We start from the raw sequence: 18113 nt of genomic DNA on the forward strand, positions 1-18113 counted from the left end.
TGAGTGACCAAGACAGAGTCTCTTCTCACAATGTCAATACAATGTCGAGCAGACATGTTATGAGAATAAAGAAATATATCAGTCAGTGAATTATTATTCGACAAGCACCAAATTCTCAAAACTAGCATCATTAGAAATGTATGGCGGACCTAAGGAGAATTATCAATGAGATATTGGTAGTGAAAGGGTTAAGGCAAATATGTGACAAGTGAGGATCTACAGAAGTGAATAAACCAAGGGAGGGGATGGATAATAAACATCTGAAGGTTCAATGCCACTGACCCAATTTCTTTTTCGTTGGAATAAAAGTAAAGCATTGATTAGGACTCTCTTGCTTCAAGAAGAGTTTTTCGAAAAAATTTCTTCTGACAGGGCTCGAACGGGCGTCCCTCCGCGTGTAAAGCGGAAGGACGCATTCTTATAACTATTTTAATATGGCCTGCACCATATCGTTCTCAGTTTACTACACCCAAGTTGGAAAAAAAGCCAAAATAGCCGATCTTCCGAAGTCTTTTGGATTTTCCTGCGTTTAAATCAATGGATACGAGTATTAACAATCAAGAAATATAATTAAGGTTGTACCCAGGTTGTGCTCGAAGTTTGGTACCTTTGACAGATACACAAAAGAAAATGAGAGCTCTCCTTGGAAAGTTAAGGGCTCTTGAAGACCAGCAGTGTTTTGTCTTGTGTTATTTATTGAGTTTTTTTGGCAGCATTTTTTGTTTCGATGTTCTCTTCCCGTCGCGGTTTGCAGGGCGACTTTTAACAGTAAATGAAGCTGTTTTTCAAATTTTTGTCTCAAACGACTATTTATTCCTGTCGCTCTGCTGTAGATATAGGTGAAGAGCTCAAATAACAGAAAAGTTTGCGTCACAAGAATTTCTTCACATTATATATCCCAGAAAACCTCAGGCATTACTCTGAATGCCAGAACTTCAGCCTGGGTGAACCAGAAAGGATAGACAATACTTCCCTATATTAACCATGAATGAAAAGCTAAGTAAGTCAAATATCTCAGAAGCGCTCAGGCATTAAATTGAATGCCAGGACTTCAGCCTGGGTGAGCCAGTAAGGCCGATAGACAACACTTCCCTAGATTAACCTGTGAATGTCAAAGAAAATAAGAATGTTAGGTATCCCAGAAGCACTAAGGCATTACTGTGAATAGCAGAACTTCCGTTCAGCCTGGGTGAACCAGAAAAGATAAACAACACTTCCCCGTATTGACCATGAATGAAAAAACTTAAAGTATGTTGTATATTCCAGAAGCGCTCAGGCATTACACTGAATGCCAGGACTTCAGCCTGGGTGAACCAGGAAGGACACACAACACTTCCCTATATTGACCATGAATGAAAAGCTAAGTATGTTCTATATCCCAGAAGCGCTCAGGCATTACACTGAATGCCAGGACCTCAGCCTGGGTGAACCAGAAAGGATAGACAACACTTCCCTATATTGACCATGAATGAAAAGCTAAGTATGTTGTATATCCCAGAAGCGCTCAGGCATTACACTGAATGCCAGGACTTCAGCCTGGGTGAACCAGAAAGGATAGACAACACTTCCCTATATTGACCATGAATAAAAAGCTCAGTATGTTGTATATCCCAGAGGTGCTCAGGCATTACACTGAATGCCAGGACTTCAGCTTGGGTGAACCAGAAAGGATAGACAACACTTCCCTATATTGACCATGAATGAAAAGCTAAGTATGTTATATATCCCAGAAGCGCTCAGGCATTACACTAAATGCCGGGAATTCAGCCTGGGTGAACCAGAAAGGATAGACAACACTTCCCTTTATTGACCATGAGTAAAACGTTCAGTATGTTATATATCCCAGAAGTGCTCAGGCATTACTCTGAATGCCAGGACTTCAGCCTGGGTGAACCAGAAAGGATAGACAACAGTTCCCTATATTGACAATGAATGAGAAGCTAGGTAAGTTGTATATCCCAGAAGCGCTCAGGCATTACACTGAATGCCAGGACTTCAGCCTGGGTGAACCAGAAAGTATAGACAACACTTCCCTACTTTGACCATGAATGAAAAGCTAAGTATGTTGTATATCCCAGAAGCGCTCAGGCATTACTCTGAATGCCAGAACTTCAGCCTGGGTGAACCAGAAAGGATAGGCAATACTTCCCTATATTAACCATGAATGAAAAGCTAAGTAAGTCAAGTATCTCAGAAGCGCTCAGGCATTAAACTGAATGCCAGGACTTCAGCCTGGGTGAACCAGTAAGGCCGATAGACAACACTTCCCTAGATTAACCTGTGAATGTCAAAGAAAATAAGAACGTTAGGTATCCCAGAAGCACTAAGGCATTACTGTGAATAGCAGAACTTCCGTTCAGCCTGGGTGAACCAAAAAAGATAAACAACACTTCCCCGTATTGACCATGAATGAAAAAACTTAAAGTATGTTGTATATTCCAGAAGCGCTCAGGCATTACACTGAATGCCAGGACTTCAGCCTGGGTGAACCAGGAAGGATACACAACACTTCCCTATATTGACCATGAATGAAAAGCTAAGTATGTTCTATATCCCAGAAGCGCTCAGGCATTACACTGAATGCCAGGACCTCAGCCTGGGTGAACCAGAAAGGATAGACAACACTTCCCTATATTGACCATGAATGAAAAGCTAAGTATGTTGTATATCCCAGAAGCGCTCAGGCATTACACTGAATGCCAGGACTTCAGCCTGGGTGAAACAGAAAGGATAGACAACACTTCCCTATATTGACCATGAATAAAAAGCTCAGTATGTTGTATATCCCAGAAGTGCTCAGGCATTACACTGAATGCCAGGACTTCAGCTTGGGTGAACCAGAAAGGATAGACAACACTTCCCTATATTGACCATGAATGAAAAGCTAAGTATGTTATATATCCCAGAAGCGCTCAGGCATTACACTAAATGCCGGGAATTCAGCCTGGGTGAACCAGAAAGGATAGACAACACTTCCCTTTATTGACCATGAGTAAAAAGTTCAGTATCTTATATACCCCAGAAGTGCTCAGGCATTACTCTGAATGCCAGGACTTCAGCCTGGGTGAACCAGAAACGATAGACAACACTTCGCTATATTGACAATGAATGAGAAGTTAGGTAAGTTGTATATCCCAGAGGCGCTCAGGCATTACACTGAATGCCAGGACTTCAGCCTGGGTGAACCAGAAAGGATAGACAACACTTCCCTATATTGACCATGAATGAAAAGCTATGTATGTTATATATCCCAGAAGTGCTCAGGCATTCCACTGAATGCCAGGACTTCAGCCTGGGTGGACCAGAAAGGATAGACAACACTTCCCTATATTGACCATGAATGAAAAGTGCTATGTATGTGATATATCCCAGAAGCGCTCAGGCATTACACTGAATGCCAGGACTTCAGCTTGGGTGAACCAGAAAGGATAGACAACACTTGCCTATATTGACCATGAATGAAAAGCTATGTATGTTATATATCCCAGAAGCGCTCAGGCATTACACTGAATGCGAGGACTTCAGCCTGGGTGGAACAGAAAGGATAGACAACACTTCCCTTTATTGACCATGAATGAAAAGTGCTATGTATGTGATATATCCCAGAAGCGCTCAGGCATTACACTGAATGCCAGGACTTCAGCCTGGGTGAACCAGAAAGGATAGACAACACTTCCCTATATTGACCATGAATGAAAAGCTAAGTATGTTATAAATCCCAGAAGTGCTCTGGTATTACTCTGAATGCCTGGACTTCAGCCTGTGTGAACCAGAAAGGATAGACAACCTTTCCCTATATTGACCATGCATGAAATGCTGTGTATGTGATATATCCCAGAAGCGCTCAGGCATTACACTGAATGCCAGGACTTCAGCTTGGGTGGACCAGAAAGGAAAGACAACACTTCCCTATATTGACCATAAATGAAAAGCCATGTATGTTATATATCCCAGAAGCGCTCAGGCATTACACTGAATGCCAGGACTTCAGCCTGGGTGAACCAGAAAGGATAGACAACACTTCCCTATATTGACCATGAATGAAAAGCTAAGTATGTTATATATCCCAGAAGCGCTCAGGCATTACACTGAATGCCAGGACTTCAGCCTGGGTGGACCAGAAAGGATAGACAACACCTCCCTATATTGACCATGAATGAAAAGCTATGTATGTGATATATCCCAGAAGCGCTCAGGCATTACACTGAATGCCAGGACCTCAGCCTGGGTGAACCAGAAAGGATAGACAACACTTCCCTATATTGACCATGAATGAAAAGCTAAGTATGTTATAAATCCCAGAAGTGCTCTGGTATTACTCTGAATGCCTGGACTTCAGCCTGTGTGAACCAGAAAGGATAGACAACACTTCCCTATATTGACCATGAATGAAAAGCTAGGTATGTTATATATCCCAGAAGTGCTCAGCCATTACTCTGAATGAAGGACTTCAGCCTGGGTGAACCAGAGAGGAAAGACATAATTTCCCTCTATTAACAGTGATTGAAAAACTAAGTTTGCTATATCCCAGAAGCTCTCAGGCATTACACTGAATGCCATATAAATCTTAGAAATTAATATGAAAAATAAATATATATCTCAGAAGTGATCAGGCAACACTAAACAAAATAATATTGTTACAGGATAAGACTTCAAGAACATAGATTTTTTTAAATGAAACAATGTTGACTATGCCTTACTACAATGGGTGCACAGAATTTAAAAATTAAAATGTTATACACTGCAGGCAGAGCACATAAATTAACTTCACATGGCTCCTCTTCAAGGAGAAAGAGCAAGTCATCTCTTAACCCCTTCCATCTGAAACAGACAGAAAAAAAAACAGTGAATTTAGTTTCCACCTTTATAATCGAAGCTTACCATATTTTTGCTGGTAACTGGGTAAAAGTGAAGAACAGCTCCCCTAAAAGTCTGTCGGCCGACTGTCAGCTGGCAGCATACCAACTGTCAATCAAACTAAGTCTCCCAAGTAAGATTTAAAGACATGTATTCCAATAGAAAGTGAAATACCATACTGCAAGCTGGAACTTTTTATGCATGTCAATGCAGAAATGCAGAGTTGTACCTACCCCCCAATATTTGCTTTGCTCTTTAGGAAACACTCAGCAAAGGCTTCCCCAAAAGGAACATCAGGAGAGGCACATTCCTACAAATAAATTGCATGTATCACTCAATAATGAATTAACTGAGCTAAAGTCATATAATGTTCACTAGTAATGGTAGATATATAATCACTGTTCACCACAGCTAAAATATGTTCACTTTTATGGACACCTTTCGTCTGCCTTTCTGTAAAGTCAAGAAAGCCAAGAAAGTTCTCACTAATTGATTATAAATAAATTGCATAACAAATACCGGTAGGCTGAATATGTTTTGTGTTATTGTATAATTCCGCTATGATGCATGTCATTTAGCATTGCAGGTATAACCTACCTTAATAACTTTGCAGAATACACAGCACTCTGTGTCCAATCCTTGCTTGAAAAGTTCATTGATATATTTTTTGGCATCACCAACTCTTTGCTTGAGCAATTATCAGTGTTTTGTAATCAAGAGTAACTGTCATGAAAAAAGACAAGAAGATAACAAGAAGTTGAAGTTAAAATAGCTACACCAAAGATCTCAAATGTTATACTTTCCCAGATATTTTCTAACACTGCCAAGCATAAAATGGATTCAATAATTACTATCACGTAGCTAGACATGTAACATAAAAACATTGCAAAAATAAAAAATAATAAGATCAAAAAAATATAAAGAGTCAAGATTGGCACACACAAATAACCTGGAAATTTAACTTTAAAGCATCTTCCATTAACTACTATTCCAGTTTTCTCAATGGCATCCCTCTGGCGATTTAAATCTTTTATCGTAGAAAAATAGAAATGAAATAAATTATAATACTGTCAAGACCCCATCAAGGAAACAAACCCGAAATTTCTCCTAAAGTAGCCATAAAAAGTGATCATAGCTAGAAGACTTAGAGGCTCAGCGTAAAATCAAACTCAGCCAATTATGTGATTTTCCTGCCAAGCAGAGATGAGTTCTGATACACCGTAAAACCAGCATTCACAACAAAACTTAAGACAGCAAACTCACTTTTTCCAATCTTAATAAAAATATAAACGTTATGACTTACCCCGGTTCGTCTTAGCTTGGAAATGCTAAGTAACGTTTGCCAAGCTTTTCTTGATCCAGGATCCTCGACTGCAGTTTGAAAAACAGCAGGGTCCAGTCTGGTACTCTGAGAGATTGCAAAAACTGAGGGTTACTGTCCCCCAGTATTGTTTCCAACGCTTGCAGTAGGCTGCAGCTGTTAATTTTAGTTTTGTCAAGGATGTCGTTGAGCATTCGCCCGACTTCAGGACTGTGGACCTAACAGCTACGATATACATTTGATCGATGTCCACATAATTATCCTCGCGGCGACCTTCTCCTCAATTTTAACTCTGATGCTGGTCTTACTTACCTAATTCTTTTATTTCCTCTAACAGGAATTCTAGCTGACTCCGCGCTTGATTGAGGTCGGCCTTCTGAGTTGATCGTTTTCAATTCAAATAGCTGCGGAGGCATCACGAACAGCTTTCAGCTCCTCGCAAAAGTCATCGCTTGGTCGAGTCTTGCTAGTCTCCGTTTTGATTTTAGGCGAATTTATTTTATCGATCAACCAAAGATATCTCACCACTTCTCCTTCTTCGAATTTCTGCCGGAAGATGGTAGAAACAACTCCAAATAGAGAGGCGATGGCCACTTTGTTGTTCTGAACATATCGGCCATCCAAGCTTCCGCCATTTTTCAAAGCTGGACCGTACAAAACGCTTGGAAAATGTGCCACTAACAGGCTACTTCAAAAAACTTGCTGACCCTTGTGCCACATTTCTTGAAATTTAAGATAAACCATTCCCTTGACTCATCTGGAGGAGAATGAAGCAATTCAACCCTTCGAAGTTTGAAGGGATCCATAACTGCACTCGACCGCGGGAAACTAAACATTCCCGCTTTTGCTTACGCATATTAATATGAAATCCAATCTCCAAATGTCAATGGGCCGATCCAGCCCCTAATAAAAAAAAAGGCTTCATTTTACCCAGCAGGAAGAGATTGTACAAATTCAAGCAACTACTCAGATTACTGCGGGCAATTATCGAAAAAGGCTGTCAAGGCGATGATGGAAACTTATCCGGTTTATGACGTCACTCCATAGCAACCAGCCTTTTCGAATATTTGAACTTCCGTTTACCTGTGGCTCGTGATGGACCGACGAATATCAATGTAGGAAATGTATGGCAAAGGCTATTTTAGTAATACATTTAACTGAAATGAATCCAGTACTTGATGGCAACGGGCATCCAGAGAATTATATAGATGTGTTGAGATGTAAACAAGGCCAGTAAATATAGGATTTTTGCGCTTAACGTGAAATATATTGGGATGGTAGTAAGTGTTTGTGAAATCACTACCGTATATCAAATTTCCAGCAGAATTCTTGCCTATAACTCGCCTGTCGATATGTTTTATGACTAAATTATTAGTAGAATTTCTGTACTTCTCGCAAAACGCAAACCTGCGGAGTTCCAAGATCAATATGCTAAATCTCCTTACTCACTAGCATTCATTTCTTGGAAGGTTAGTTCTGAGAGTTTTAAATCAGATTGAAATCCCCGAGTTCGTTATGATGTCAGGAGAAAGAAGATTCTTATCACTCCGAGTATGGAGTGAAATCATGAAAAATTCCACTAAAACTACAGTAACAGCAGCAGTAAAACTTTAGCTTCAGTTATGTGCAAAACGTTTTGCAGGATCAGAGGGAACAAATGTTAAAACACACCATCGATAAAAATGACAAAAAAGTGTACTCAAACAACAAAAATGTGTACGTTTTTCTTGTCAATCTTTTGTCAGACGTTGCTAAAAGCCTCTCCATTAGCGCATCTCTAGTCGCGAAATAATTTTTTATTTGCTGTTCCTCAGTTCGAGTTTTTTTGCTAATGACTTAACGGTGGATGGAAACCCAGAAACTGCGAAATTTAGGCGCTTAAGAGAAAACGATATTTCGATGGACGAATTGCTTAGTCACGCTTCTACAAAGGTAAGCATGACCTCGATCAGCCGGCATCTATTTATTTGCGGTTGCGGGTGCCTTTGTGGAAGAAACTGCGAGATTTAGGCGCTTAAGAGAAAACGATACTTCGCTGGACGAGTTGCTTAGTCACGCTTTCCACAAAGTTAAGCTTGACCTCGATCAGCCGGCATCTATTTATTTGCGGTTGCGGGTGCCTTTGTGAAAGCTGTGTAAATGAAGCGTGAAAGTATACAAGAACAATAAGTCAAAACATGTCTGGAATTTATCCATATGTAATTTCTGAGTTTCCTCTGACATTTCACGACATTTAATTTTTTTTAAATTTACGATTTTTAGTTCTTTATGGACCCTCGACACTTTTCTCGGACCCTCGACATTTTACCCTCGACCCTCGACCCTCGACAAAAACCCAAACTCAGTATTTCATGGACTAAAAGATTGCTGACAAGAGTAATCAAATCTAAGTTTGCGATTCTTGACGAATTTGCAACTGCCTTTTTATTAGACATTGCGCGAGAAATAATTTGCAGCTTGGTGATTTGACAACTTACTTTGAATATTGAACTAAATGTTAAAGTTAACACATTGATTGACATTTAAATTATTATTGATTTGTGATTAACAGTTTAACGCATATAACCGTTTAAATCAAATGATTATCCTTTGATCAATAAGTGAAATAGTTTTGACCACGCATTCGGTTAATAGGTACGTTTTCCTCGCTTACCTACTGAACTGCTTGCTGAACCGCTTGTTTTTCTTTCATCGGGAAATAATTTGGCTGGATAATGCCACAGAAGTAAGTTATGTCGTTTAAGTTTTTTTCATTTTAGGTCTCTTCTACGCAATTATTATGAATCTTTCGAAATTTCTTGCGTATCGGGCAATTACTTTTTTTTAGATCGAATAAAATCTTGCAGTTCAGCTAATTGATGAGGGTGAACCATTTTCCACGAAGTAGTCTCTGCTACCAAATTCAACTTTCTGCGCTAGTTGAAATATCAAATTTGTGCGTAGCCACATGGGCTCCTAACAGGAACTATTCATAAAATATAATTTTGATTTCCAAGATTGTGTTCCGTTTTGTTGGCATGGAGGCTTTCAGTGGTCTCTCACGTAGCACAAATGATCAGTTGGAGGATCTGTTTAGAACAAAAGATAACATTTGCGTTGATGAGCTATTATAATGAACAGACCATATTAAAGTACATTAATTTTTTTTACGTTAGGAAGAATCTGGTTTCTGTAGTGTAGTGGTTATCACGTCCGCCTCACACGCGGAAGGTCGCAGGTTCGAGCCCTGCCAGAAACATTTTTCTTTGAATACCTTAAGCAAATGGCATGGACGGCCCTAGGCTTCATTTTATTTCTACAAAAAAGTAGCCGAGAGGGGATATTCTCTTATGTAGCATACTTCAGATATTTGTCCTTGTCCTAAGGGTCTCCTATACTTTTTGCGCGAAGTGTGATTTGGAGATTTTTTTCCTTGTGAATTGCGATTCGATCTTTTGCATTCGTGAATCGTGATACAGGATGATAAGCTCTTTTCATGTCCACGTGAACGAATATTTTGATTTAGACGTTTAAGAGCTGAATTAAACATGATTTACGAACCATTTTGTTTTGCGTGGTTATTATGCAGGTTTTTTTCCCGAACGGCTGTGATTAGGCTTTAAAAAGAGCCCTTTCTGGGTTTCGACTGGAGATGGACTTTATTCGGATCGATAAAAGTCTTACCTTCAGACTCTACCACTGAGCCACAGGGTACCACGGTTGCAATGGGTCATCGCTGAGTCCACATGTGACAAGTGTTCTGCATACTGCTAGTATCAGCAATGTCGAAAGGGTCATGTGTGTAAAAATATTAACAAAGATTATAAAATCTGAACTTGTTAATGAGATAAAGAAAGAGGTTTTTTTTTTGTCTAAACATGAGCTTTCGACAATATGAAGTTCTGAGTTCCCTTGGGAAATCAAGTTTTCTCTGGTTGAGATACATTCTTCCATTGTCATGTTGACTTGTGCTTGAAAACGTTCAGACAGATGCCGGTTATTTAACACGATTTGGAGTGTTAATGATTTTCTGGTTGTTTCAAAGAATGTATGCTCTCTTTCTGTCGTTGTTGTTTAGGAACCACCTCTTGCTACCAGTAAAATTAAACGCAGGCAATGAGACAGCTTACGAAAGTGTACTAGATGCAAATAAAAAAGGGATAAAACAAAAGGCGCCGATGGGATTTGAACCCATGACCTCCTGTTTACTAGACAGGCGCTCTAACCATCTGAACTACGGCGCCTCCGTTGATCATTTACAAAATTTATATTGCCTATAACAAAAAACACAAAAAACAAAAAACAAAAAAACAAAAAAAAGAAGGAAACCAAGGAATGGTAAACAGGCATAGTAAGGTTATGTTATAAAACTGTTCTAATCATGGTAATACATGTTTGCCAAACGTTTCTCATAAAGCAGTCCAACGAACTGGTGTTTGTCGTTTTTGGACGTTAGAAATCTTCAAGCAGTTTTTACACCCAACCTATCATTACTTCATTACATCAACAGTCGTCTCCGTGGCGCAATCAGTCAGCGCGTTCGGCTGTTAACCGAAAGGTTGGTCGTTCAAGCCCACCCGGGGACGTAATTTTGTATTTTATTTTCAAATCCTTAACCGTTCTGTTAGATGGCTTTGATGCTCACATTCTTCTTGTTAGAAATCAGGTCATATCCTTATCATTTAGCTAAAAAGAGAAAGTAGCCTGGAATACTTTAGTTTCCATGTTTTATAGGTTGCGCGTCATTACAGGTCAGTCTGTTATGTGATGTACGCAGCCTAACTCCTAATGGAGAAGCTTGTTTCATTGGTGAGATTGATGGTAGCCTGCGTGGTCTGACTTATTTGTGGGTATCTACCTGAAGTAGATGTTGGTTCGTACAGCTCCTCATTCTAACTACAATGCCAGGAGCTCGGTAAACTTTGAATAGCCGTTTGCTGCGATGATACCTCCTGACAATCTCAGATGGCCGACCTAAGATCTTAGAGTTTGGTAGTTTTTTTTTTTTTTTTATAGCAATGGCTCATTCCTTTCTTTAAAGCCTTCTGGCCGAGGGTATATTCGAACTCTGGTTCCAAAGTAGAGCGAAGCTGCTGTAATTCTTGAATAGCGATTATGGTATTTTCAGTGATCATCTTTGATTCTCGTCAGATTAACAGCTCGTTTTTAAGTCTTACTATACGACCCTATGTTTTAAGAAGTTGTCTTTCAGACTTAAAAAAAAGCTCCGAAGTGCAACTCTGATCAATGGGCCAGTAACGCTAGTCTCTCCATGATAACTTTGGCAGAGGTGATTTCCCACCTGCTTTTATGACAACGATCAATATCCTCTTCTCAGTTATGTCCGGCCTGTTGGTCTGGTGGCATGATTCTCGCTTTGGGTGCGAGAGGTCCCGGGCTCGACTCCCGGACAGGCCCGCGGGGCGGTATTTTTGCAAAAATCTTCTAAATCAGACCGGCAAGTCGAACTTTCCTAAGAAGAATTTATGGGGATAAAACTACCGTATGATATATTTCTCAATTTTGATCTGAGCAGACTTTGAACTCGACGCGATAAATACAAGATATGGTGTGATATCTATCCGCGGTAATTATGTGTTCCAAGACGCGAAGAGTTGTTCGAAAGCGAAGCTCAAGGAAAACCGTGAGCTTCGAGCAACGGGTAATGTCCAAGGTGAAATATACGAACATATTTTCGTGCCAAATGGAGACTATTGTGTTTAGTGTCCTTCAAATATTTTATTAACAGGAGGAATTCTAATTAGAAACAGCTTGCTGCTTACGGCGCGGGATGTTGACAGTGTTTTCTCATACGATTTTATGAACAAAAATAACTTGTTCCCTCTTCTGTTTCTTATGTTGAGTAACATTTTAAGCGCAGATTTCTCCGTATTGGACGTCACTTGGTGTATGTCCTCTAATATCCCCCCAGATTTAGTCGGGGGGATATTTGGACAAGTGATGCGTTTTGACCAATCGCACGCGAGTTAAAATATATATTGGATTACAATGCGTAATGGAGCCTAAGACTTTTTGATCTTATTCCAGGATCGTTTCTGTGGTGTAGTGGTTATCACATCCGCCTAACACGCGGAAGGTCGCAGGTTTGAGCGCTGCCAGAAACATATTACGTGCAAAAGCGCAGTGAAGTGACACGTACCTTGAATTTTAATCAGGGTCTTGTTTATATCTGCGCTTTTGCATAAAATGTTTTCTTTCACTTCCCCTGAAGAAGGTCCGTGATTGCGACCGAAACGTCGGAAACATTTTTATTATTACTTATCTCAGAAACCATTGTAACTTAATTTGTATTTTCAAATATATTTTTGAATGTACCCACCTGGTGACAAACCCAGTTTTAATACATTACATGCTTTTATAAAGGGTCATGTAGAAATTCGTGGATTCGCATCTTTTGCAGTTAAGGATATCACCTCTCAGCTCTTCAACAAATAGAATCCATGTTGCCCTGTAATATTTTGAACTCTGTTAGAAAACGGTCTACGCTTTTGAAACACCGCGACTTAGTGGCTTGTGTTGTTGCCTAGAACTCCTTTGAGACAACTTGTGATAACCTGAAAGCACGCCACAACCTATCTGCTACAAAAGTCGCACATGCGCGGAAGATTGACCCCTGCGTCCTCTATTCTACTTTGGTTTGATTGCAGCGTTATTGTGAGCCGAAGTTTGTTGTGTTGCTGGTCAGCGGACAGGTTGCTGAACAATAATAAAAAAAACTACGTCTTCTGTTACACCCATTCTAAATGTAAGTGCTACTTACCTTTGAGCGAACTTCAAGTAAAAATGCGCTTTTAGGCGTGAATTACGTCTCACATAAAGATGACAAAACCTTAGAGATGAAGAATATAAAGCTAATAGTGTTCTGGAAGGGCTAGAACCTGTGATCTTCGGCGTGTTTGGTGTATGTAATAATGAGGGAATTATCTGATTTTGGAGAACAACACTTGGACTGAAACAGATGCACACTAAGTACCGAGTTTCTCAGTAGTATGGTGGTGAGTATCCCCGGCTGTCATGCTTTAGACCAGGATTTTTCGCCGGAGAGGATTATTTACCATTTTTTACTCTTCCTTTTTGCGAGTAATAAACGATACCTGTAGACCAAAACGTTTTAAGATGGGTTCTTTTATAAATTCCAGAATCAATTCGTTTGATATATAGAGGTGATCAAAAATTAATTCAAATTTATCAGAAATCGTCGAATATTTCATAGACTAAAAGATTTCTGACAAGAGTAATCAAATCTAAGGTAAATTGGTTATATCAACTAAGTTGAAATTGTAAGAAAGACGAAGTAACAAATTGTAAGAAAAACGAAGAGCTAACGCTTGAAACGTCAGCTTTTTTTGTTCGTTACGGTGGCCAATTTACAATTTCAACTTAGTTGATATAACCAAATTACCTTGTTACCCCCACCGATGCCGCACCACAGTCTCTTTAGAAACTTTCAGCCTTAAATCAAATGTAAGTTTGTAGTTCTTGAGGAATTTGCAACTTCCTTTTTATTAGACAAGACAAGACAACTTTATTTAGCCAGGGTGGCCCAGTCAGCTGCGAGGCTGGTATCCTTAGGGGCCCTGGTTTCTATAAAATTTGCATATACACATTTCCAATAAAATTACAAAGTTGAATAAAATTTGCTAAGATTAAAAGAGGAGATAAAATCAGATAAAATGTCCTTTAAGAAGGCGTTTATTAGAGATCACGGGAGAATAATATGCCTGGTGACTTGATAACGCCTTTGAATATTGATATAAATGTTAAAGTTAACACATTGATTGACGTTTGATAAATAATTGATTTGTGATTAACAGTTTAAGGCATCGCCGTTAAAGTCAGATGATTATCTTTTGATCCACAAGTGAAACAGTTTTGACCGCGCGTTCAGTTTATAAGTACGTTTTCCTCGCTTACCTATTGAACTGCTTGCTGAACCGCTTTTTATTTTCCGATCGGAAAACAATTTGGCTATATAATGCCACAGAAGTAAGTCATGTCGTTTGCCAATTGAACTTTAAGTATTTTCATTTTAGTTCTCTTATATGCAATTTTTAACGAATCTTTCGAAATTCGATTTCTTGCGTATTCCTTGTGAAGATTTACAGTCCAGCCAAAATTCAACTTTTTGCTGTTTGGTACGAAATTGACTCGCTCTCAGCCAGTGGACACATCAAAATTTGTGCGTAGACAAATGGGCTCCTAATATGTACTAATATGATTTTGATCTCCAAGATTGTGTTCCATTTTGTTGGCTTTAAGGCTTCTAATGGTCTCTTCCGTAGCACAAAATGATCAGTTAGAGGATCTGTTTGGAACCAAAGGTAACATTTGCGTTGATGAGGCACTATAATAAACAGGCCATATTGAAATGCGTTCAAAATTTTCAGTAGAATTCTGGTAAATCCGTGTAGCACGCTTCAGATGTTTGTTCCTGCCTTAAGGGTCCCCTATACTGTTTACGTAAAGCGTGATTGGGAGATTTTTTCTCTTGTGAATCACAATTCGACTTTTTTTATTAGTGAATCATGATAAAAGATGATGGGCTCTTTTCATGTCCACGTGAATGAAATAAATAAATATGAATATTTTGATTTAAACGTGAGGCGTGAATTAAGAACTGAATTAAACATGATTAGTGAACCATTTTGTTTGCGTGATGAATTTCTGGCTATCATGCACGTTTTGTTCTCGAACGGCTGTGATAAGGTTTTGAAAGGAGCCCTTTCTGGGCTTCGACTGGAGATGGACTTCATACGAATCAATAAAAGTCATAATATAGACCACTAGAGGTTCTTGAACAAATAAGTTAAGAACATATGGACACCATGGTGCGCTGGGTCATCGCTACGCACACGTGACACCGGGTCTGCCTACTGCTAGGATCAGTAATGGGGAAATTTTCATGTGTGCAAAACGATTAAGAAAGGTGAAAACTTCTGAGCTTGGTGATGAGATAAAGAAATATGTGTTTTGGTCATGTCATGAGCTTTCGACAAAAAAAATTTCTGAATCCATTGAGAATAAAGTTTCCTTTGTTTGAGCTACTTTTCACCATTTTTCACCATTTTTCCTTTGACTTCTGCTTGGAAACATTCAGGCAGTTGTCGCTTGTTTAATTCGATTTGGAGTGTTATTGATTTTCTGTTCGTTTCTTAAACACGAAGGCGCGCTATATAAGGAAGTCTTCCCTGAGAAGACCTAGGCTCATTTGTCACTCACCGTTGACGTGTGCGGGTCAAATTTAAATGCAAAAGGAGCTAATGAGATATCTATTAGATACGAAGAATGTATGAAGTTCATATTCAATATATCTATTGTTTGCTTCCACCAACATGGTGGCATGAGGTAACGTGCGGACCACCTACTTCGATCTCAAATTTACCGCCACAAATAAAGACAGTTTCCATTGGAGAAAGGAAATAGGAATCTCAAAAATTCTTGTACTGTGATGAAGACATAAAACAATTTTGAGGAATGCGCCCGCTGTTCACTGCTTGGAGTAGCTGTAGCTCAAGCTGACTTGACTCTAAGAGTTCTACATCACACGATGATTGATTGACAAATGGTCCAGTGGGACCTAAGGCTCCTTTTATATAGCGCGCCTTCGTGTTTAAGACGTGCACTTTCTTTCGATCGTTGTTGTTTACGAACCATCTCTTGGTACCAGTGCTCTTAGACGCAGGAAACGAGACAAATTAGGAAAGACTACGAAAGTATACTAGATGCATCAAAAAGGAAAAGATAAACGTAAGGCACCGATGGGATTCGAACCCATGACCTCCTGTTTACTAGACAGGCGCTCTAACCGTCTGAGCTACTGGTGCCTCCGTTCGTCATGGTGAACTAATAATTTTCCGTATGGGATAGAACATTTGGTGTTAACGTGGGAGTTAATAACTTTACAGTGCGTTTAACAACAACAACAACAACAACAACAACAACAACGAGAAAAAAACCATGGAATGGTAGACGGACATAGTAAGGTTATGTTATCAAAACATTCTGATTCTGTTAATACATGTTTGTCATAAAGCAACCCAACGAACCGGTTTTTAAAGTGCTACTGCGACGAAATTTTTGCAGTTTATTTTCCCAATTTTCTGGTGTTAAATTCACATTTAGACCCTAAACTATGAGAATAAGCGTAAGTTTCTCAAATTTGACAACGTTATTCCTTAAAAACAGCGCCGTGAAGACATTAAAAATTCTTCCGCCATTGCTCCAATAACACACTGGAGAGCCCGCGAAAACAACTACAGCGGTTTTAGTTGTGACGTCATCGACTCACTTCGACAACGTCGCGAAAGCATGCCTTTACAGGAAATGGGCAAAAGAAAGCCGGGGAACAATTCTTTCGAATTTTATTCCTTCTTTCCTGCAGAACCAGAAAAACAACTCTCTCTCGGCATACCAAATTAGCCACGTTTGTTGAGTCGTTGATGTCACTTCCGTTCTCGACCCAGTTTCTTCTTCCTCGCGCGGAGTTCTGTAGTTCGAAGAATGGCGGCCGTTTAGATCGCGAATCTGTAGGGAAAATAATATTACTTCTAGATGGAGTTTTGCCTTAAGATTTGGCAAATTGTTACTTAGGGTAAGTACTTTCAACCTCTGAGGACAAAAGAAATGGTGTATTTTTGGTCGCAGTAGCACTTTAAACACAACGAATATATGAAATTCATATATCTGAACTGCGGTTAATTGTGGTCAATTGGTACAGCGATGGGCTAGTATCGCAGAGGTCAGTGATTCGCATCCCATAAAGGCCTGAACTTTTCAGGTCTGATTTTCACTGTTACCTAAATAGTTTTCTTTACCGCGAGGATCGTGCACAAATACGTTTCTATAACCGCAGTTCAGATAGATGAATTTAATATCTTCGTTGTGTTTGATTTATCGCCTTACGGGTTTATGTCGAATTAATTTGATGACCTACTCCCAGTTGACTTGTTAGCTCAATTGGTAGAGTGCTGCACTAGTATCGCAGAGGTCAGTAGTTCGAATCCCGTACAGGCCTGAATTTTTTCAGGTTTTCACTATTGCTTACATAGTCTTCTTTACTGCGAGGATCGTGCACAGATACGAACCGGTATTTGTCGTTTATGGACGTTAGAGAGCTTACACCCAAAGCAAAGCCCAGGAATCAGTCATCTCCGTGGCGCAATCGGTCAGGGCGTTCGCCTGTTAACCGAAAGGTTGGTGGTTCAAGCCCACCCGGCCCATGGACTTGATTTTATAGTTTCTTTCCAAATCAGTTCTAACCTTGTCGCATATTTCTATGGCTCCTTTCTCGTTAAAAAACAGTAACCGTATTGTTAGATGGCTTTCGCGCTCATATACTACGTGTTAGAAATCAGGTCACATCCTACCATTAACTGAAAAGGGAATGCTGAACGAGCACAGACATCCAGCTGAAAGTAGAGGGAACCACAGTTAAAGATCAAAAGCAGGTGTCTGAAATACTTGTTAATTATTTCTCCACCATAGCTGATGGGGTCGGTGGTGACATCGCTAAGCTGTGTTTCGCAAGTTTTACATACACCTTGTGCGGCCTCACCTTGAATACGCCTGTGAAATCTGGTCCCCTCACCAAGCCTTTTTGCAGGGCATGATTGAAAGCGTTCAGAGACGAGCCACGCGACTCATGATCAAAGGAAGACCTTACATGGAGCGGTTGAAATCTCTCCATCTTCTAACCCTTAAGTCTAGAAGGACTCTACTTGATTTGATCTTCTTTTACAAATGTTTAAAGGGACTCTTAAATATTAGCTTATCTAGTTTTATTATTTCCAGAAAAAATGCAGCATATGAACTAAGAAATGCTGATTTGTCATTTAAAACTCAATATGCGAGAACAAACATGCTAAAATATTCCTATTTCCATAGAACAGTTAAAGCCTGATATTGTTTACCTGTGCATGTCAGAAAGTCTGAGTCT

General features: G+C 39.6%; 1 long non-coding RNA gene and 5 other non-coding genes across 8 annotated transcripts; 3 read left to right on the plus strand and 3 right to left on the minus strand.

Moving 5' to 3' along the window:
- Window positions 1-781: 781 nt before the first annotated feature.
- On the minus strand, window positions 782-7115 carry LOC148723162 (uncharacterized). Of its 3 annotated transcripts, none has more exons than XR_015991912.1 (6): window positions 6491-7115; window positions 6161-6265; window positions 5455-5580; window positions 5091-5167; window positions 4701-4821; window positions 782-2278 (listed from the first exon to the last, which is right to left on the minus strand). It is a non-coding gene; the product is annotated as an uncharacterized LOC148723162 (long non-coding RNA). The 3 variants fall into 3 exon arrangements; XR_015991911.1 differs by having other exon boundaries at window positions 5455-5884; XR_015991913.1 differs by lacking the exon at window positions 6491-7115 and adding an exon at window positions 5807-5884 and having other exon boundaries at window positions 6161-6361.
- Window positions 7116-9343: 2228 nt separating this feature from the next.
- Window positions 9344-9416, plus strand: Trnav-cac (transfer RNA valine (anticodon CAC)). The gene has a single exon. It is a non-coding gene; the product is annotated as a tRNA-Val (tRNA).
- A 911-nt stretch (window positions 9417-10327) lies between these two features.
- On the minus strand, window positions 10328-10401 carry Trnat-agu (transfer RNA threonine (anticodon AGU)). The gene has a single exon. It is a non-coding gene; the product is annotated as a tRNA-Thr (tRNA).
- Window positions 10402-10669: 268 nt separating this feature from the next.
- On the plus strand, window positions 10670-10743 carry Trnan-guu (transfer RNA asparagine (anticodon GUU)). Its single transcript has one exon. It is a non-coding gene; the product is annotated as a tRNA-Asn (tRNA).
- Window positions 10744-12209: 1466 nt separating this feature from the next.
- Window positions 12210-12282, plus strand: Trnav-aac (transfer RNA valine (anticodon AAC)). The gene has a single exon. It is a non-coding gene; the product is annotated as a tRNA-Val (tRNA).
- Window positions 12283-15928: 3646 nt separating this feature from the next.
- On the minus strand, window positions 15929-16003 carry Trnat-agu (transfer RNA threonine (anticodon AGU)). Its single transcript has one exon. It is a non-coding gene; the product is annotated as a tRNA-Thr (tRNA).
- Between the last annotated feature and the right edge of the window lie 2110 nt (window positions 16004-18113).

The sequence above is a fragment of the Stylophora pistillata genome, chromosome 9 (genome assembly GCF_964205215.1).
Source record: "Stylophora pistillata chromosome 9, jaStyPist1.2, whole genome shotgun sequence".
Classification (NCBI taxonomy): Eukaryota; Metazoa; Cnidaria; class Anthozoa; order Scleractinia; family Pocilloporidae; genus Stylophora; species Stylophora pistillata.